The sequence below is a fragment of the Muntiacus reevesi genome, chromosome 1 (assembly GCF_963930625.1).
Source record: "Muntiacus reevesi chromosome 1, mMunRee1.1, whole genome shotgun sequence".
NCBI lineage: Eukaryota > Metazoa > Chordata > Mammalia > Artiodactyla > Cervidae > Muntiacus > Muntiacus reevesi.
The window spans coordinates 175,238,511-175,260,301 of NC_089249.1; the positions used below are offsets into that span (position 1 = coordinate 175,238,511).

The following is a 21,791-nucleotide window of genomic DNA, read 5'->3' on the forward strand; positions in this document are numbered from 1 at the left end:
CTCACTGGCCCCGCAGCTGTGTGCTGGACGCCAGCTCTGCAGACAGCCTTGTGGGCGCCCGGCCCGCAGCTGGGAATGAAATCAGGTGGGACGCGGGAGACAGAGGGGTGGGGGGCTCTGTCCTCCCTGGGATCTCCTCTCACATCGCCTGCCTGGGGAGGGGCCCTGGGGCCAGAGGACCGGCAGACTTGGGAGGGCTCTGCAGCCTCTCACACCACCAGCTGCCGCTCTGAGGGACCCAGAAGCAGAAAGGGCTGCCGGGGACTCAGGGACATGCGGGGCCAGCCCACGGTCGGCGGCGGGGAGCTGTTTGCCCCTCCAGAGGCTCCCCACACCCTCTGGGTCCCAGACCCTGACCTCTCTGGCCAGCATCAACTGCAGCCCTGCCTGCTTCTGGCTTCCCAGCAGACTCAGCCAGTGAGGGGTGCCAGCCAGGCCTGGAGAGCATGCTCCTTGTCCCCTCCCTGCCCCCAGTGGCCCTGGGTGTGCCACCCCCCAGAGCTGGTGACACGGCCTCTTACAGCTCCACACTCCACGGGCCTGAAAACACACTCTCACCCACCTTAAAACCCAACGTGGCAATGGCCTCTGCTGTGGCCTCCTCCATGGTCTCCACTCTGACCTCTTCTGTGGCCTCCGCTGTGGCCTCTGCTGTGGCCTCCTCCATGGCCTCCACTATGGCCTCTGCAGTGACCTCCACTGTGACCTCCCCCATGGCCTCTGCTATGACCTGTGTGGTGACCTCTACTGTGGCCTCCTCCGTGGCCTCCTCCATGATCACCCCCATGACCTCCCCCATGGCCCCCGCTGTGGCCTCCTCCATGGTCTCCACTCTGACCTCTTCTGTGGCCTCCGCTGTGGCCTCTGCTGTGGCCTCCTCCATGGCCTCCACTCTGACCTCTTCTGTGGCCTCCGCTGTGGCCTCCCCTGTGGTCACCAATGTGGCCTCCCCCGTGGCCCCTGCTATGACCTCTGTGGCGACATCTACTGTGGCCTCCTCCATGGCCTCCACTATGGCCTCTGCAGTGACCTCCACTGTGACCTCCCCCATGGCCTCTGCTATGACCTGTGTGGTGACCTCTACTGTGGCCTCCTCCGTGGCCTCCTCCATGATCACCCCCATGACCTCCCCCATGGCCCCCGCTGTGGCCTCCTCCATGGCCTCCGCTATGACCTCCACAGTGACCTCCACTGTGACCAGCTCCAGGGCCAAGTCCACCTCCTGTTCTGGTTCCCTCATCCCTGCCCACTCCTCTGCCCCGGGGGGGCCCTGGGAAGCATCCATTCTGGCTGATTCCTGCCCAGACCCTGGCTGCAGAAAGCAGGCGCTGAGCATCAGCTGTGGGGTGCATGGCCCGGCGGGTAGAGAGCAGCTGTAAGACAGAGCAGTGGAGCAAACCGCAGGGAGAGGGAGCGGCGGTCCCAGAGCCGCCTGCCTCAGAGATCATCACAGCAGTGATACCCGCAAGGACCCCACCCTCCAGGGAAGCTCCCTGGGTAGTGGGTGCTGGGTGCAGAGCACGAGAAGGAGGCTTTCCGGCGTCTCTGCAGAGCGCTGACTCAGCGCCCTGGAACCCAGGACACATGCTCCCACAGCCTCAGTGGCCGGCCCCGCGCCAGGAACCACAGAACCCGTGACACAGCTGAGCTGCCAACCTTCGCGGATGGGCTCCTACTGTTTCCTGGGACACAGTCGACCAAGGTCCCACCCGTCCTCCTCCCAAGAATTAGGATAATTCTGGCCCCTTCTCTCACCCCGCCTTCGGCCTGCTCCCCTGCTGAACCCTGCCCTGCAGCGGTGGCCGGAAGCGGCGCCCCTCGGGTCTGCCCTGTGGGGCCGGGGGCAGGGACTGGGGCTCCTTGGGTGGTTCCAGCCAGAAGGGAGTTGCTGGGAGCAACTTCCCAGCAGGAGCTGCCATTTGGGAATGGAGAGCGAGGGCAGCCCTGGCTGGAGAGCCCCAGGCGCTGTGGGGGGTCCCTTGGAGGCCTCTGCTGGCCCCGAGGTCCAGGGGCTGTGATGGGCACCAGGCCAGGGGTCTCAACCCGGGATGTGTGGGTGGAGGAAAATCCCGGCTCTGGTGCCGCCCCACCCTCTCCCAGCCCGGGAGGACTCGGGGCTCCCTCAGCTAAACCGGAAGCACTGGGCCGGGAGGGTGGGAAGCAAAGTGATGCCAGTCTGGGTCCCTGCAGTCATGAATGAGAGTCCGCTGGGAGCGGACTTCCCCAGGAGCCAGGGGCCTGGGCACCCCCCAAGCAGGGCAGGCACACCAAGAGATGAGATTTCTCTTAAACTCAATACTAAAAACAAAACAATAAAATACATTCAAGTAATGACTGTAGGTAAAAGCTCTTGGCTGGGGATGGGCAGTAGGTGGGGCATGGCACTGAATTGTCAGGACTTCTCTCTGGCCTGGCCTGGCTTTATTTCAAATCACACTGTGGGGAGGGGGTAATATACCCCATGTTCTAGGCTGGAAGGCCCTAGTCATCACTGATGCAATTGTGAGGTTTTGATGAGGGTCTCCTAGTCAAAGGGCGGGAAGGAGGTGGGGGCTCTGTGTCCCAAGGGGGAGTGAGTACATCAGAGAGGGGTGCCCCCCAGGGTTGCAGGAGGCCCTGGGGAGCTCTGGGCTTCCCTGCTGCCAACTGGCCCCTGCTGGGCTGGAACGGAGGGAGTCCCGAGGGCCCCACTCCAGGGGACAGATATGTGAGGGTGGGCAGGGTGCCTGCATGCTTGTGCAGGGCCCACCCTCCAGCAGAAGCCGCGTCCCTGTCTTTAATTATGCATTTGAATGAATCTCTTTGGCCACAAATGGAACGCCTCTGAGGCCCCAGCCAGGCCCAGATGGAGGTGTGGGTGGGCGTGGGGGGGACGTGGGGTGGGGAGGAGGGAGCCTGACTAGTGAGGGTGAGATGGGACCTCATTCCCACTGTGGGGATCCCGCTGCAAGGGCACCCCCCTTCCAACTGCGTGGGCGCCCGGAGCTGCCAGCAATTTCCCAGAGCTCTCTCACACTCTCTGAGCACAGGAAGGTGTCCAGTGTTGAAGGTGGGGAGGCAGGACTCACAGGCAAGAGCCCGGGCCAGCCTCAGCGGACCTTAGAGGGTTGACCGCCTCTGCCCTGCGGCCTGCTTTAGAACAGGACGTCGTGCGCGCGTGGAACCCACAGGCCGGAGGTTAGGATGCAGGGAGGAGGCAGAAAGAGAGGCCGAGCAGGAGGAAGGCCAGTGTGTCTCACACAAACATAAAAAAGACAAAGAAATACTAACCACTCAAGTTCACTGAGCCACACAAGGAGAGTGGGGCATCCGCCTTCCTCCCCTCCTTCTACTACTTACTGTATCCTTGTCAGGCACTCACACCCCCTGAAAGGGGGACAGAACTGGCCCTGACCTCCCAGGGTAGCCGTGAGGACTAAAGGACTATCTCACCTTCAGAATAGTTCCTGGCTCTGAATGAGCTGTCACTAACACTCCCTTCCTCACCTTCCTCATTAAATCAGCAGCACATTCTGCTACAATCTCAGAAAACCCAACGGTGGCCTCAAGACTGGGTGTTTGTTTTCTCCCCAAAACAAGGAGTTTAGAGGTTACTGCATGCCAGGAGCACCAGCCATGCCCTCAATGCTCCAGGCTCATCTTTCCATTCCAGGAGCCTTAGCAGGGAGGCCTTCTACCCTTACCCCTCTCCTCCTGGTTGCTGGATAGCTGCTGCAGCTCCAGACCTCACATCCAAGTTCCAGGTGGGAAGAAAGGGGCAGCACAACACGCACAGGGTTTACCCCAGTGAGGTTTTCCCGCTTTGCTCTGGAGGGGACGCTCTCTCCAGCAACTCCCACATCTCCACCGTCCAGAAGTGTGCCCTGTGGTCCATCCTAGCTGCAAGGGAGGCTGGAAAGCTGTGTAATCTCAGCCAGGAGCATCTCTTCTCTCCCTGAGAACAGTGTAGAAGGGATATGGTTGTTGAGCAGGCACCGAAAGTGTCCCCAGCGTGTTGTTGTATGATTCATCTCACTGCCAGATAAAACATACTACTTCCATCTTGCAGACAGAGAAATCGAAGCTCAGTAAGGTTGAAAATCATCTCCACAATCCCAGAGTGAGTAGATGATACTTTGGTCTCTTGATTCCAAGTATTAATGTTTTATAAACCCATGAATTATAATTGATTATTGAAGCCTTTCTGACATTGATTTTAAAGCACTGACATTGATATATGACTGCTGCTGCTAAGTCACTTCAGTCGTGTCTGACTCTGTGCAACCCCATAGACGGCAGCTCACCAGGCTCCTCTGTCCCTGGGATTCTCCAGGCAAGAATACTGGAGTGGGCTGCCATACCCTTCTCCAATGCATGCATGCATGCTAACTTGCTTCAGTCATGTCCAACTCTGTGCGACCCTTTGGACAGCAGACCGCCAGGCTCCTCTGCCCACAGGAGTCTCCAGGCAAGAATACTGGAGTGGGTTGCCATTTCTTTCTTCAGGGGTGAATATGGGCCCACCCTAAAGAAGCTGGGTCCACCCCAATGAAGCTGGACTCAACCCCAGTGAAGCTGGACCCACCCCGATATATGACAGCCGTTTTAAAATCCGTGCCAGGTAAGTCCGACATCTGACTCATCTAAGTATTGGCCTCTGTCCACTGTCTTTTCACATCCAGGAGTTTTCCTGGCTCTTGGTAGCACCAGTGATTTTGTATTATATCCGAGACATTTTGGCTATTATGTTAGGATACGCCATCCTGATAAAATCTTCGGTTTTAGCAGCAGTCATCTGTTTACTTGAGGTGTAGGTCCTGGCCTAGTTTGGGGGGCTTCAGTTCAGGACCTTTTAGTGTCCTGAGTCCTCACTGAGTCCCATGGGTCTTCCTTCTTCCTGTGCTGCTGGGGGTCCCACTCGGTCCACTTAGCCTCTGCTGGTGGTGTCTGTGGGGCCAGGAGGCACTGCTCTGGGCCATGTACCATCACTGGGTGAACCTCAGGGTGGTGGGGAAGAAACCACTGGCCTGGGTCTCCCTATGCCACTGAGTGGAGGGCAAGGATACACAAGGCTTCATAACAGAGCAAGACCCTGTGTTGTTTTCCCGGGACACACCCGACCCCATATCCTCTGCTATGGCTCCTCTCAGAAGTATCTACGTAGGGACTTCCCTGATGGTCCACTGGCTAAGGCTCCACGCTCCCAATTCAGGAGTCCCTGGGTTTGATCCCAGGTCAGGGAACTAGATCCCACATGCCACAACTAAACCCCAGTGTGGCCAAGTCAATAAATAAATAAAATTTTAAAAAGAAGTAAAGCTTCCCCTATGGCTCAGTGGGTAAAGAATCCACCTGCAATGCAGGAGACACAGGCGACATGATTTCACTCCCTGGGTTGGGAAGACTCCCTGCAGAAGGAAATGGAAACCCACTCCAGTATTCTCGTCTAATAAATCCCATGGACAGAGAAGCCTGGTTGGCTACAATCCATGGGGTTGCAAAGAGTCAGACAAAACTAAGCATGCAAGCACAAAAAAGAAGTACCTAGGTAATAGTACCCAATGCATATTACCTGTATTATAGATGCTAAAGCCTCCCCCAAAAAGAAGAAATTGACTACCTGCTGATCATGAGCTTGCAGCCCCAGACCTACTGGTGCCAAAGGATGGATTATGTTCACCCCTGTGACATCACCCTGTTATCTCACCATCAACCAATCAGAGAACTGTGCATGAGCTAATCACACACCCTGGGACACCACTCCCTCACCTGGTGTTTAAAGTCGTTTTACTGAAACCCAACGGGGAGTTCAGGGCTTCTGAGCATGAGTTGCCCGGACCCCTTGCTTGGTTCTTGCAATAGACCTCGCTCTTTCCTTCACCACAATCCTGTCAGTAGACTGGCTTTAGTGAGCACGGGCAAGTGGACCCAAGCTTGGCTCGGTAACAGCTTCACAGCTGTGGGCAGATGGATTGTCCAGGGGCCCAGCTGTGGAGGCGCTGGGGTGACCTGGGTGCTGTCACTGCGGCTCACAGATCAGAATGCCTGCTGGGGTCCAGGTTGCTGAGTGGGGAGAGCAGCCCCTCATCAAGTCTCTGTTGGACTTTCCCTTCCCCAGTACTTTAACCAGAGAAGGGAGACTTTTCTAGATTTGGTGTTTTTAAAATCTATGCCTCTTGGAGGTTCTCATTGCCAGTTTCTCCGGCACCCACCCCAGGGCTGTGCAGAAGATCAGAGGAAACTGCGTGGAATTCACCACGTGGTCCTTCCTCCAGTCATGAGATCTCTGGCCCATCCACCCTCTTCCACCCATCTTTCAGAGTCCTTGTATCATTTGTTGAATAATTTCCAGAGTATCTATTTGTTTTTAGGATAGATGAGCAGGGAAAGTTGAATCTATGCAACTTATTCCAGGACCAAAATCCTAAATCCTTTTCAATTGAACATTCTAAACTCCTGGCAACCCCTAGTACACACCAATCCCAGGGACTGCTAATGTCTCAGGTTAGGGTACCAAATAAAGGGCTTAGCATCAGATGTTTGGCAACAGAAGCAGCTAGACCAGCTGGGGTGAGAGGGAGACTGTATGGCAGGACGCATGTAAACACTAAGGAGGCCGAGCACAGAGGCTGCCCTCCTCAGGAGGGGCTCCCAGTGTGTCTGCCCATCTCGTGTCCCTTCTGCTGGAGACAGCCTCTGCTGGACACTGAGTTGAGATACAAGATTCGCCCATGGCGCTCACTTCCAGAATTCACACGCATGTCCCTCCGGCTCCAGTCTTCCCATCTTATTTCCTCTGGCTCCCTGACCAACCAGAGAAGCTTGCATTAATGCCCAAACCTGCGGCAGAATTCTCCCATCCTCTGAGCCCCACTCAAACCTGCCAGGCTTCAGAAAAACTTGCTGAATGGATTGTAGTGGTATTCCAAAGTGAGGTATATGTCACCTCCAAACTACGGAGTTTCACCCAGTGGGTGGCTCTGTCTCTGTGGTAGGGACCCCAACGTGAGTAAGTTGCCTTTCCCTTACAGAACACCTTCCAGCTTACTCTAGATCATTAGACCCCCTAAAACTTTACCCAAGATGCATCCCCCTGAATCTTTATAGGATTTACTCCAACTTTTGGAGCCTGTAAGTCTTACCTGGGCATCCACAGGGATTGCCACTTCCAGGACACCAGGTCTAACTAGAAAAAGCTCATCCATGTGCTGAACAAGCATGGCCAAGGTTCCTGAGGACGATACTGTGACAGGCATCAGAGACTGAACACAATCTTACATGATAGATCCAATCTCATGTTCTTACTTCGCTAAGCCCTCTAAGCTCTTACTTAATACTCTAGGAAGACAATCACAGTGCCTGCATCTCATTTACATCATGCTCAAGGCTTGCAGAGCCCTTCTTACCCCCTTGAAAACCTGGGGAGGCTGGGGTGGGTCAGTGGGTTTACAAAAAAGACACAAGCATTGTGTTAAAATAATTTCTAAGTGTCCTTGCCAGGAAGTCCACTCCTGGCACGTGGGAGCATTCTTGCAAACCAGGGAACTCCATTCAGTATCTTCAAGGTTCACATCCACACATTTCACTCTGTCACTTGCTGATACCTACTGGCCAGGACCTGTCACTGTGTTGGTGAGGAGTTCATTTGTTTCCAGAGCAGGAACTTTATCTTCTCACTTAGGCTCTGCTGAGACCTGGCCCCTGTTAGTAATCTAGAGGAAATAAGGTGAGATGAGGACACATCTTGAGGACAAGTGTCCCATTGTAAGACATCTTTCCCCAGTAAAGTCCTCCCATCCCTGGGTACCAGCATCTAAAAGGGCTGCTTCGCTATGCTCAGAGCATTCTGGGAAATCTAGGTGTTCAAGCCTAGACTCATCCACCCAAATGTCCCCATCCTAAGGTCACAGGACGCCAGCACTTTCCTCTCAAGACCCTGATGTTAGCATATAAAACATACTCAGGGGGTTCCCTCTGTAGCACTGGCACGTATCTGCCAGATGTCAGTACAAGATGCCTGGTTAAATTTGAATTTCACATAAACAGCAAATAATATTTTAGTATGAGTATGTATGCTCCATGAAACACTTAGAACAAGCTAATGCAGAAGAAATTGTTCATTGTTTATCTAAAATTCAAATTGAGCTGGGCATCCTGTGTTTTATCTAGAAACCGTATGGTGGCAACTCCACGATTAAATTCTGCCTGATTATCAGCACAGTCTGCCCGGAGGTGGCAGGAAACGTGGGTTTCTGCAAACACTACCATGATCAACATTCCAGCTTTCATGTCCCACCCTGAGGACAGAGACCCAAGCCTGCTGCTCTGTTTCCCAAGGATGTTGGGTTTTTATTACTGTTTTTAAATGATTTCAAACATGAACATTCTAAGCAAGTGTCTCCAGAAACCCCAAATAACACTTACAAAGCTAATTTCAAAACCAGTGACCTAGCTTGGCCCCTAAAGCAGGTAGAGTTTGAGCCAGTTTGGAAGGTGGAGGAGAAAAAAAGTAAAGGCTTGAAAGCCCAGTTTGACATCAAGTTTCCACCCTGAATGGAAGGCATCACTTATGTTCCAGAAAACAAGCAAGCCTGTGAGGTTTCGTGGGATCAGGAAGCTGGAAATTGTAACCAGGTATGGGGTTCAGGTGGTGGGGAGGATGTGGGTAACTGGACAGATAACACGAGGATGGCAGAGAGCAGGGGGCTGGGGGAGAGGGCGGGGAGGCTTCGTGGGCTGGGTGGGGTGGGGGCGCATTTCTTAGCTGGCAGCGGGCTTTGGCCATGGGGCGAGGCGCTGCTGGAAGGCACTCCTGTTCTGGATCGCGTTCCAGCTGGCTCTGACCCCCAAGCCCTGTGCTGGCACCAGACAGAGAGGGTGAGGGTGGCGGCGGCTCCAGCAAGAGGTCTTGTGACTGACTTCCCCGCAGGGAAGGTCGTTAGCAACACTGCAAATGTCCCGGAACATTCGTCTGAGAGTTGAACGTGAAGTGCCACTCATACGCTGTTGAAGCTGAAATCAGGTCATTCTGGGACTCCGGACCTGAGTGCCGGGTTCACGGGAAGGAACTGACACCCTCACACCGTGGTGTGGGGACCTGGGCCTGGGGGTGATGAGGGCAGGGTGCGCTCAGGGGCTCACCGGGCCACTGCCCCCCATGGGCCCTGGCAGGAACCAACAGAGAGGCTCTGTGTTTGCGTTCACAGCTTCTCTGCTCCTGGCGGCGGGGCACTAACTGGGCAGGTCACCCCCTCTGTAGGGAGAGTCTGCCCCCCGCCAGTTGGAAGCCTAGGCTTTGAGACACTCAGACCTGGGCTTGAATCTGATCTCCTGTCTCCAACTGCATGAACCTGAACAAGTGTCTTAGCTTCCTGAACTGCACAATCCAACTAAATCAGGTACCTGTGTAATACAATACATGGTGTAAAGGTCAGGCACCCAGTGCAATCGAGATTATATAAGTCAGGCACCCAGACGGTGCTCACTGCACACGCAGTAGGTCTTCAGGCTAGTTCCCTCCATGCTTCTCCCCTTCAGAAACACGACTATGATTTCCAGAAGGGAGGTCTTCTGAGAACAGAGCATAAAACTTAATTGCCTCAGTTCCTCTCCTTCAGTTTGAACCATTTCTGCTCAGTTCCTGAATCCTTCACAGTGAAAGCTCCTAGTTCAGCTATTTTAGGGAAAGGCAAGGGCCCACCAGCTTCACATGACCTGACATTTCCAAAACCCCAAAATCCCACATGGCCTGATGGCTTTAGAGTCAAGGGTTTCATTCCTCAGGAGATTTCCCCCTCTTCTTGGCTGGCTCGTGTGGCTCATTAGAGCTCCTTCTCAGCACTTATCAAAATCAATCCCTCATGTATTCAGATGAGGAGGAAGCAACTTGCCAAAACGAGCACTTGTACATGGGGAAGAAACAGGCAAATGAATCCCCTGCAGCTTTGAGCAGAATGGGGCTGTTTCGTGCCCTCCAACACATCCTTCTAGGGAGAAAATGTTAGGAAGATCTCAGACCAAGACAGGGGAGGGGCTGAGTTGAGCTGGGGGCTGGTGTCTCAAAACACGGCCAGGGCTCCAGAGGGTGAGAGAAAGAGGGGAGTGACAGCCCCAGAAGGCCTTCCTCTCCCATCCCTGCCACCCGCCTTCCCACCATCCCTCTTCCCAACAGACCCTTCTCCCTGGGAAGGTGCTGTGAGCTCAGTCCACCAGGGCAGTGGGGGCAGGGCTCTGTTTGGAAAACACTCATCAGTCAAAGTTAAAATCAAGAGCATCCTCAAAATATGTAATTATGACTGTCAAGCAGCATTTCAACAAGTAGTTATCAAAGGCCATCCATGTGCCAAGCACCGTGTACTTCAGCAAGAATATCCCACAGTCCTGGGACTCCCAGAGCTGTGTGACCTTGGGTGTATGTCACACCCTCTCTGATCATCAGTTTTCTCATCTGTAAGAGACAGGATTGAACCACACAGTCTTCCAAAAAGGAAGGTAGCCCCCTGTACGGCAGCAGTTACGGAAACTGAACATCCCAGACCTGGAGCTCCCAGAGCTTAGAGCAGGGGAGCAAAGACATTACCAGACCACCTCACAAATGTGGTGGGTAAACCAAGAGGCTGGCTCTGCAGGAACGTGCAGGGAAAAGGGGAGTCTCATAGTGCGGAGGGCTGGACAGTCAGGAAATGCTGTTCTGAGGGAAGGACAGCTGAGCTGAGACCCTGATGGAGTGGGGCTTACACAAGCGAGCGGGACAGGGACATCATTTCAGAAAGGACTGGAGCCCAGAGCTAGAGAGCAGGAGGGCGGGGCCTGGGAGAGCAGACGGGCGCTTTCCTGGGGCGGTTCTGACCCCAGACACACAGCTCAGGGGCCCCTGTGTGCCCTGCCCCGGGTGGAGGGCCGTCACAGGGCCCCGTGCACTGGAGAGCCGGCAGGAAGAGGGTCAGGCGTTCCCTGCCCAGGAGAACAAGCACAAGGCCAGGGGAACGCTTTCCAAAGCAGGACTCTCCGCAATTTTTCAGATTTATAAAAGAAAGAAAATCATTCAGTATCTGATGTAAACACATTTTCTTCTGTAAAACTTTTTATTGGTGTACAGTTGATGTACAAGGTTGTGTTAGCCTCCTGTGTACAGCAAGTGAATGAGTTAAACACACACACACACCCGGTCTTTTTTAGATTCTTTTCCCACATAGGTCACTACAGAGCATTGAGCAGAGTTCCCCGCCCCATACAGAGGGTCCTTACTAGTCACCTATGTTATATATAGAATTGTGTGTGTGTTGGTCCCAGTCTCCCGATTTATCCCTTCCCCCTCCCTGCTTTCTCCCCTGGCAACATAAGCTTGTTTTCTACATCTGTGACTCTATTTCTGTTTTGCAAATAAGTTCATTTGCACCATTTAAAGCTGAGCACTGAATAATTGATGCTTTTGAACTGTGGTGTTGGAGAAGACTCTTGAGAGTCCCTTGGACTGCAAGGAGATCCAACCAGTCCATCCTAAAGGAGATCAGTCCTGAATATTCATTGGAAGGACTGACGCTGAAGCTGAAGCTCCAATACTTTGGCCACCTGATGCGAAGAACTGATTCACTGGAAAAGATCCTGATGCTGGGAAAGATTGAAGGCAGGAGGAGAAGGGGACAACAGAGGATGAGATGGTTGGATGGCATCACCGACTCGACAGACATGAGTTTGAGCTAGCTCCAGGAGTTGGTGAAGGACAAGGAAGCCTGGTGTGCTGCAGTCCATGGGGCCACAAAGAGTCGGACACGGCTGAGCAACTGAACTGTACCATTTAAATGTATTTTCTTCTAAATTATAGCTTACAGAGTGGCTTCCCTAGTGTCTCAGACGGTAAAGCATCTGCCCGCAATGCAGAAGACCTGGGTTTTATCCCTGGGTCGGGAAGATCCCCTGGAGAAGGAAATGGCAACCCACTCCAGTACTCTTGCCTGGAAAATCCCAAGGACAGAGGAGCCTGGTAGGCTACAGTCCATGGGGTCAAAAAGAGTCTGACACGACTGAACAACTTCACTTATAGTTTACAGAACATGCCTGGGATTGGGGGTGGTACTCTACATGTGTTCAACTTTCTGGGTGTTCAGTTCAAAAATCCAGATGTCCCGGGAGGCCCAGAGGCAAACTAGCCCAGAGGATTCAGACAGGGGAGAAGGCAGGGGGGACTGAACTGCTGCCTGCTGGTGCAGTTGAAAGGGACCCGAGGAAGGGGACAGGGGGCCACAGGCCTCTCAGCACGAATCCTCCACCTGCCTTCTCGGGGGAAGCTGGCACTTCCAGACCCTGTAGGATGCTCCCCAGCAGCCCAGGGTCCTCCCCTCCCCTGGGGTCCCCTCTTCACCACCAGAGATGAGGAGAGTCCCAGCCCAGCCCTCAAAGGGACGTGCTGCCCAGCTACCCCCGGAGACAGGGGTATTAAAGACCTTCCCCCAGGACCCACCTTCCATGCTGATCTTCCTGGCATGGATGAGACAGCCACCACACCTTGCTTGTCCAGTCCACTTCAAATCTGAGAAGCCAGCATCTTCGGACAGCAACTCTGAGACAAGGAGGTGGGGAGGGGCCCTTTACTGCCCCCTGGCGTCCACGCACGGGCTAGCTCCTTGAGGGTCTGCGACGGCTTTATAAATACAAGCCTCCCTGTTGCCGAGGTGAGCTTCCCCTCTGTCTGACCTTGGGTGTACGCCACCCCTCTCCGAGCATCAGTTTTCTCTAAGAGACAGGACTGGACCACATAGTCTTAGACAAAGAAAGCCAACTCCAAGCAAGTGAACAAAGAAGGACAGATACAAGGGCAGAGGCATAAAGTCAGGGAGCCAGAGAGTACCAGCAGGGCCCACTGGGGCCCCTGAGAAGCTCGCGAGTGGAGGAGGGGGCCAGGGCCCCAAAGATAAGGGCGGGGCAAGAATACTGGGAGGAGGAGAAACAAGCAACCCAAGATCCTAGCCAGCGGCCACCAAGCTTGTCTCTCCACTCCTCTCTTCTCTGTCCCGCCCTTTTCCCCCTCAATAGCTAAATTAAGAAATCAAGATATTCAGAACCGAGTCCTTCAAAATAAAGGATATTATTGAGACAAACAACAAAACTGGGAAGGGTTCTCAGGATTATACATAGCAACCTATCATTTACTGAGTTTTGATGGTTGGATTGAAATTTTGTTGATTGTCCTTGTTTGTACAACACACACTGAAGCATCATGTCAGCAACTTACACATTGCAGGGAGGAGGTCTTTGTATAATACTTGTACGTTTTTGTTAGTTTGAGACTGTTTCAACAAGTTAAACTTTTAAAATGCTAGCCTAGAATTTTCTCTTAAAAATTGGATATATCCTTTGAGTCAGCAATTTAATTTTAAGACTTTGATGGATAGATATGATTGTTTTCATCTGTATGTACAATGATATGTAGGTATGTATAATTATATTTATATATCACTTTTATATATCACATATAATTACATTTATATATCACTTATATACCACAAGATTCTTCTTAATTCGGCATGGCTTAGCTGTCAGTTTAAAAGGTTTAATAGATATTTATGACAAATAGAGCATCTGTGTTCCTGTTGATGGATTTAGGACACTGGGGTGATTGAGTGTCTCAAGCTAACTCAGGCCAAAGTAGGAACTCCTAAGATAATACGTCCTCAGATCTCAGTGATGCTTTATCGCGACCGTGCTGCTAAGTACAGGTATCATCCTGATTTTACACACTTTCATCAGCCTTTTTGGAGAAGGAAATGGCAGCCCACTCCAGTGTTCTTGCCTGGAGAATCCCACGGACAAAGGAGCCTGGTGGGCCACAGTCCATGGGGTCGCAAAGAGTCAGACACAACTGAACGACTAACACACACATACATCACTTTAAATATGTATATGTCAATAATGTTAAATATTATCTGTAGTATATTTATGGCAGAAGTAGTTTAAATAGCAAAAAACCCAAAATTAACAGTCCATCAATAGGACAGTAGTAAAATAATGACAGTAAACTCATGGCAAAGGTTACTATGCGACCATTAAAAAGAATGAATCGGGTCTATACTAATTGTTGTTGCCCAGTCACTAAGTCATGTCTGACTCTTTGCAACCCCATGGTCTGCGGCATGCCAGCCTTCCCTGTCCTTCACCATCTCCCTTCCTTGAGTTTGCTCAAATTCATGTCTGTTGAATTGGTGATGCCATCCAACCATCTCATCCTCTTTTGCCCCCTTCTCCTCTTGCCCTCAATCTTGCCCAGCATCACGGTCTTTTCCAAATAGCAGTTAATATTCACCTTGTGGCAGGTCTAATCCAAGCACGTTGTATATATTGATTCAGAGCAAGCCTGCCGTGTAGATCCTATTGCTATTCCCCACCATGTAGAATGGAGAACTGAGCTTCAGGGAGGTTAAGTAACAGCTGGGGTCCAGCTCCTGCGGCTGGTTCCAGAGTCCACATGCTTAACCACACACAGTAATCGGGAAGAGTACACAGACACCACTGCTAATAATTGCTTTGGGGAAATGGGCTTGGAAGGGGGAATAAGGTTGAGCTTGACTTTTCATTTTATACTGTTTATATTCTTTACCATATATCTTTATCATATATCATCACATGTCAGCTTTGCACATTTTAAAAAACCCAGTAATTTAAATAAACAAGCACAAAAGCGTAGAAAACATTTAAAGACCATGGAAAAGAGTATGGAAGTTACTTTTAAAAGTAGAAATAGAGCTACTGCATGATCCAGCAATCCCACCATTGGGTGTATATGTGGAAAAAATGAAAATTCTAATTCAAATAGATACATGCACCCCAGTGTTCACAGTAGCAGAGTTCACAATAGCAAAGACTTGGAATCAACGTAAACGTCCATCTACAGATGAATGGATAAAGAAGAAGTGGTATTCCAAAGGTCTACAAAAAATGGATGCTGGAGAGGGTGCAGAGAAAAGGGAACCCTCTTAAGCTGTTGGTGGGAATGCAAACTAGTACAGCCACTATGGAGAACAGTGTGGAGATTCCTTAAAACACGGGAAATAGAACTGCCATATGACCCAGCAATCCCACTGCTGGGCATACACACCGAGGAAACCAGATCCGAAAGAGACACGTGCACCCCAATGTTCATCGCAGCACTGTTTATAATAGCCAGGACATGGAAGCAACCTAGATGTCCATTGGCGGATGAATGGATAAGAAAGCTGTGGTACCTATACACCATGGAATATTACTCAGCCATTAAAAAGAATGCATTTGAATCAGTTCTGCTGAGGTGGATGAAGCTGGAGCCTATTATACAGAGTGAAGTAAGTCAGAAAGAAAAACACCAATATAGTATATTAATACACATATATGGAATTTAGAAAGATGGTAACGATGACCCTATACTCGAGATAGTGAAAGAGACACATATGTAAAGAACAGAACTTTGGACTCTGTGGGAGAAGGTGAGGGTGGGATGATTTGAGAGAATAGCATTGAAATATGTATATTGCCATATGTGAAATAGATCGCCAGTCCAGGTTTGATGCCTGAGACAGGGCGCTCAGGGCCGGTGCACTGGGATGACCCTGAGGAATGGGATGGGGAGGGAGGTGGGAGGGGGATTCAGGCTGGGGTACACATGTACACCCATGACTGATTCATGTGAATGTATGACAAAAACCACTACAATATTGTAAAGTAATTAACCTCCAACTAAAATAAATAAATTTACAAAAAAAAAGAACTGGTAGTATATGCAATGGAATATTACTCAGCCAGAAAAAAAGAATGAAATATTGCCATGGGCAGCAACATGAATAGACCTAGAGATTATCAAACCAAGTGAAGAAAATCAGACAGAGAGAGACAAATATTGTATGATATCATTTATATGTGGAATCTAAAAGGAGGATACAAATGAACTCATTTTTATAAAACAGAAAGAGACTCACAGACATAGGAAACAAACTTATGGTTCCCGAAGAGGAGAGGAGGAGAGAGATAAATTAGAAGTTGGGGATTAATATATACACACTACTATATATGAAATAATAAACAACAAGGACCTACTGTATAGTATGTGGAACGTACTCAAAATCTTGTAATAAGCTATAATGTAAAGAGAATCTGAAAAACAATATATATGTGTCAATCACTTTGCTGTGAAACTAACACCTGAAACTAACACAATGTTGTAAATCAATTTAATCAATCAATTTAAAAAATAGATGAAAGATAAAGAAAAATTTTTAACTTTTGCCTTAAGCAGTTTACAGTTCTGATAGCAACTTTTAAGGAATCTGTTAATTTTACAAGCAATTATAAAGTTTATGGTAAGGACATGAAAAACATAAGAATTGTTCACAGGTCTCTGGAAACTCTGGGTTAAGTGTCAGTGCTCCCTACTTCTGGGTTCGCACACACAGTGGATGGTGTTTGGCCAGAGCTGCTACTACCCTGGGGGTCAGAAATACCCAAATGCACTTACAGTGCTTCCCACGGCAGACGACCAACACTAACCAGAGCAGAGCTGTGTGGCTTTTGAAAACGCCTTATAAATTATCCAATGTGAGGTCACAGTAATCCTGAAAGGTTTAATTTCCTCTTTTGTAAAATGGAGATATTCTAGTATCCATTCACCTAATAGCACTGATTATTTACATATTTATTTATGTTGGTATCCCCATTTCACAGATATGGAAAAGTAGATTCCGGGGGTAAGAATGTACTTCTTGTTTGATCTTCTTTCAGGTAAGTGAGAGGGAGAAGGCGAGCCTGGCTCTGATGCGCCCTAGTCCGGAAGGGAGAGGGAAGGTGGTGACGCCTTTAATGTCCAGGGGATTTGGGAAGGATAAGCGGGCACGGTGGGCTGGAGCTGCTGGAGGTGCTTGGGGCCCTGTGGATTTGAGGTGCTCTTGAGTCACCTGATGCGAAGAACAGACTCATTGGAAAAGACCCTGATGCTGGGAAACATTGAGGGCAGGAGAAGGGGACGACAGAGGATGAGATGGTTGGATGGCATCACCGACTCAATGGACATTAGTTTGAGCAAACTCCGGGAGTTGGTGATGGACAGGGAGGCCTGGCGTGTTGCAGTCCAAGGGGTCGCAAAGAGTCGGACACGACTGAGCGACTGCACTGAGCTCGTGGAGAGGGAAGCCGCTGCAGGCGCTAGGAGGAGGTTACCCAGTGGCTGCCCTCTGATCGCCCCCCAGGGCATCCTCCAGTCTATTCCTGTCCTGTCTGCGCGCGGATGCTGACTCCGCCGACTTTTCTTGACGGGCGAGGTCTCGGCACCCTCCTCGCGGCGGTGATCCTGGCGCCGGGGCTTCTCCCTCCAAAGTCCCCCTTACCCGCCGGCGGCTTTGGGGAAGGCGCCTTCCTGAGCCTCCGTGTCCCTTCTGTAAAGCCCGAGCGAATAGCAGAGTAAACTGCAGAGCTGGGATGGGAATTAAGTCAGATAGCGGCGTGCGCTCCGAGGGCGCGAAAGGCGCCCAGGTTCCTCCGCACGAGGGGGCCCCCGCGGCCACCGCGTTACCTGCCCGACTCCCCAGGTGCGGGCCCGGCCCTGCCCCCGCCCCCGCCGCCGCCTTCCTCCGCCCAGCGGGCTGCGGGCGAGGAGCGGTGGGCTCTGCCCGGCGCTGGCGCCTCCGCGCGGGCGCCCGGGTGCCCGCCCCGCCCGCCGCCGGCACCCGGAGGTGCTCGCGGCTCCCGGAGCTGGGCGGGGCGTGCGCGGCCTCGTGATCCACGCGGGCGCCCGCACCTCGCCCTCCTGCCGCCCTGCGCCCTGCCCGGCCGGATCGGCCCGCCTGGCCTCAGAGCCCCGAGACCCGACGCCCGGCCCGTCGCCTCGCTCTCCCTGGCAGGACCGGAGCGGGCAGCCCGGGAGTCCCGCCGGCCAGGGCCGGCACCCCGGGAACGGAGTCGGTGAGTTCAGGGAGAACGGGGGGGGGAGGGGGGGGGCTGGCTGCAGCCCCGCCGGTGTAAAAATGGCCCAGCAGCCCCCCAGGCCTCGGCCCCTCCTGACCGATGAGGAGGACGCGCCCAGCCCCCCAGCCCCACCGAACCCCAAAGCCAGGCTTCACCTGGAGCGCCTAACTGGAAGTCTGGGAGCCCATTCTGCGCAAATCGGCTTCCATCGGCAGTCCTGTCGGCGATGGCCCTGCACACCGGGCTGAGCCTGGCCCTCCGAGGAGACTCAGGGGCCCGTCACTCAGGCTGTTTGGGGAGCGACTCCTGCCAGAGAGAGAGCCCTGGTGAGCCCTGCAGGGGAGGAGGTGTCCTGGATTTGGGGCCCCTGACAGTCCCACTTTTATTGGAATTTTGTTTGCTGACAGGCCCCCAGACCAGCCCACGGGGCCAGGGGAAGGGTCTGCTGGTGAAGGGAGTCAGGGAGTGGCCACCAGCCCCAGGGCCCTGCCCCAGCCAGAAAGTGAGGAACGCATGGACTTGGCCCGCCAGGCTCCTCTGTCCAGGGGGTGCTCCAGGCAGGAATACTGGAGCGGGTTGCTGAGCCCTCCTCCGGGGAACCTTCCCGACCCACCAGGGATCGAACACTTGTCTCTGGCGTCTCCCACATCGTGGCGGGCTCTGTGCCAGAATCGCCACCTGGGAAGCCTAGGCCAGACCTGCTTACAAAGGCCCTCGGGTCTCCCAGGCTCAGACACCTGCGTCCTGTGCACCTTAACCACATGTTGGGAAGAACCCCACTCCATTTTCAGTTGGGACCTTTACATTTTTATGTGTTTTTTTTTTTCCCTGTCTTAGTTACATACTTCTTTCTGAGAGGCTGGAGTGATAAAGGGGGGTGGCAGGCCCCCACTCGCCCACTAGATGCAAAGGCAGCAATGCCGATGGCCATGAAGCCCAGGGAGACAGTCAGGCTTAAAGCCCATGGTGGTGGAGCAGCGGCGTTGGCACCTGGGTTCAGCCAGTCACGTCCATCTTTTACCATCTAGCCCTCTGTCGGCCACTCCACTAGGCTTCAGCAAGACCCAGCTTTCTCGGACAGAAGCCCCGTGCCTGGGTCTCCAGGGCCTCACGCCTTAGAATCCAAGCACCAGTCACAGGTCCCTGCGCTCCCCCTATGTCCAGACTCTGCACGCATTGGTAGGTGCCACGCAGGCGTGACTGAGGACCGGCCCAGGCGCACAAACTAGCAGGCAAGGGGCCCTATTGATTAAGGCATTAGTGACTGAAATGCTAAGGCCAGCTCAGGGGGAGGCTTGGGTGGTGGTGAAGAGGAGCCAGAGCCCCGCAGGCTACTCGGAAGGGTGGTTTCGGTGCCCTCAGATGGCAGCGTGGTGATGGCTCATGGGGGCCCCCGCCCCTACCATCGGGTCAGCGTTTGGGGGCTGCCTGTCTCATTCTTTGCAGAAGCAATTTCTGGAGGATGAGGCTCCCCTCCCCTGCACCCACCCTATGATCCCTCCCTCTAATTCCAACATCCTGGCATCACCCAAGGCTGGAGATGTCCGGAGAAGTCATGGTACAGCTGTGAACGCTGAGACCCGCAGGGGAAGTAGACTGGTCCCTCGTCCAATGGGGGCCGGCTGGTGCCTGAACCGGGACTGGAGCCCAGCCCCTGACGCCCAGGGCGTCCTTGTCCCGCAGCATCACCTGGGGCCCCGACCTTGTTCCGGAGTCTGTAGCCAGTGCTACTTGCACTTCCTGCAAGTGTGGAAGGATGTCTGTGTAGAAACAAGGATTCCAGCAGCTCCCCAGGGAGTTGAGAGAGCGGCGAGATGGAGCAGGAGGGAGGCAAGCGGCAGGGTTGGAGCTGCTGGGCTGATTTCAGAGCACTTTCAGGGGTGGGCTACCTCCAGGGTAGAAATGTGCTCATCTTGCAGCTGAGAAAGGTTGAGGAGTTGGTCGCGTGTCTGGGAAGCCAGCCCTGCCTGCAGAAGTAACCACACAATCCTGCTCTGAGGCAGCATTTGGGAAACAGCCTCAAAGGGTTAATGCAGAGCCCCCCCTGGCTAGCACCTGGGCCTTCCCCCAAGAATGTGCCTGTACCTTTCTAGATAAGGGTCACTCACCTGATTCTGAGTCAGAGAGCATTCCTGCCATCGTCAGTAGGGCATTGAAGAGGAACTTGGGCTTGCTGGAAAGTTTATCAGCTCAGGAGGTGACGACTCATTCTTGCCTTTGTTCCCAGGCTCGGGGGGCCCCTCCGACCCAAGTTGTGTGTAGGAAGAACCCCCACCCATATTCCCCCCTAATGGGGTCGAAATATGAACTCAAATCTTTAACAGATACAGATGAGCCACAGTTGAAATGCAGTGATCTGGGCTCAGGCTATCCACTTTGTAAAACCGGTTTCACTGTCTCTTTCCAACTCATTAACTTCTATGTAACATTCTCTTTTCTCCATTATAACTTATAAATGACTAACAGTCTTGAAGATTAACAATGTGATTAAATCTGAGCCCTGGACCAAGCACAAATTGAAAGTGTTTTGTTCAGGAAGCTCATGACTAGGCGTTATCTACACCCAAGTGGAACCAGGAGCAGATAGAGCCTGGTGAGTCTGCCCTCCCCAGCACGCACACCCTGGGAGGTTCCCCCGGGCCAGGGCAGGTCAGAACCCTGTCCCTTCTGTGGGTCAGGCGTGTCCTCTGCTCCCATGTTCCCCCCCGACTGTGGTGGTTGGAGGGATACCTGATAAAGACCAGGGTCTTGGTGAGCAAAGTGGGGAGTGGTGGGAGAGATGACCATGGCTGAAAGGCTGTCCCCTCCATGAATCCAGGGTCCTTAAACGTGGCCGTACCTGGCAGAGTACCTGGCACCTTCTACCACATCCCAAGCGCCCCCATCAGCGTACCCGTGTGACACAAGCCAGGAGGATGCTAACAGCCCCCAATTGCTAATGTCTTCTGGTTTATCCACTTTGGTTGCTGAAATCAAACATATTCTCCATTCAGTTTAAGGTTATTTTCTAAAGATAGTTTTTAAAGAGCTTTAGCAACCTAAATGTCCATCAACAGAGAAATGGATAAAGAAAACATTGTACATATATACAATGGAATATTCAGTTCAGTTCAGTCACTCTTGTGTACGACTCTTTGAGACCCCATGGACTGCAGCATGCCAGACTTCCCTGTCCATCACCAATTCCTGGAGTTTGCTCAAACTCATATCCATTGAGTCAGTGATGCCATCCAACCATCTCATCCTCTGTCATCCCCTTCTTGTCCTGTCTTCAATCTTTCCCAGCATCAGGGTCTTTTCCAATGAGTCCGTTCTTTGCATCATGTGGTCAAAGTATTGGAGTCTCAGCTTCAGCATCAGTTCTTCCAATGAATATTCAGGGTTAATTTTCTTTAGGATTGATTGGATCTCCTTGCAGTCCAAAGGACTCTCGAGAATCTTCTCCAACACCACAGTTCAAAAGTATCAGTTCTTCAGTGTTCAGCTTTCTTTATGGTCCAATTCTCACATCCGCACATGACTACTGGAAAAAAACCATAGCTTTGACTAGACGGACCTTTGTCGATTAAGTAATGGAATCTTACTCTGCCATTAAAACTAAAATAATGCCATTTGCAGCAACATGGAAGGATCTAGAGATAGTCATACTAAGTGAAGTCTGTCAGAGAAGGAGAAATATGGTTTGACATCCCTTATATGTGGAATCTAAAAAGAAATGATACAAATGATCTTACAAAACAGAATTGGACTCAAAGAGAACAAACGTACCATTGCCCTGGGAAAGATAGGAGGAAGGGATGGATAGGGAGTTTGGGATGGACATGTGCACGCTGCTATATTTTAAGTGGATAACCAACAAGGACCTGTATTTTACAAGGAACTCTGCTCAC

The 21,791-nt window shown here is 52.1% G+C and overlaps 1 protein-coding gene across 3 annotated transcripts in view; it reads left to right on the forward strand.

The window, feature by feature from the left end:
* Positions 1-17,660: 17,660 nt before the first annotated feature.
* The window catches only part of MLPH (melanophilin), a 45,078-nt gene continuing 40,947 nt past the window's right edge, over positions 17,661-21,791 (forward strand). For all 3 annotated transcript variants that reach the window (XM_065930715.1, XM_065930735.1, XM_065930725.1), the window contains exon 1: positions 17,661-17,898. The gene's annotated coding sequence lies outside the window, so the exon portion shown is untranslated. The remainder of the gene's footprint in view (positions 17,899-21,791) is intronic.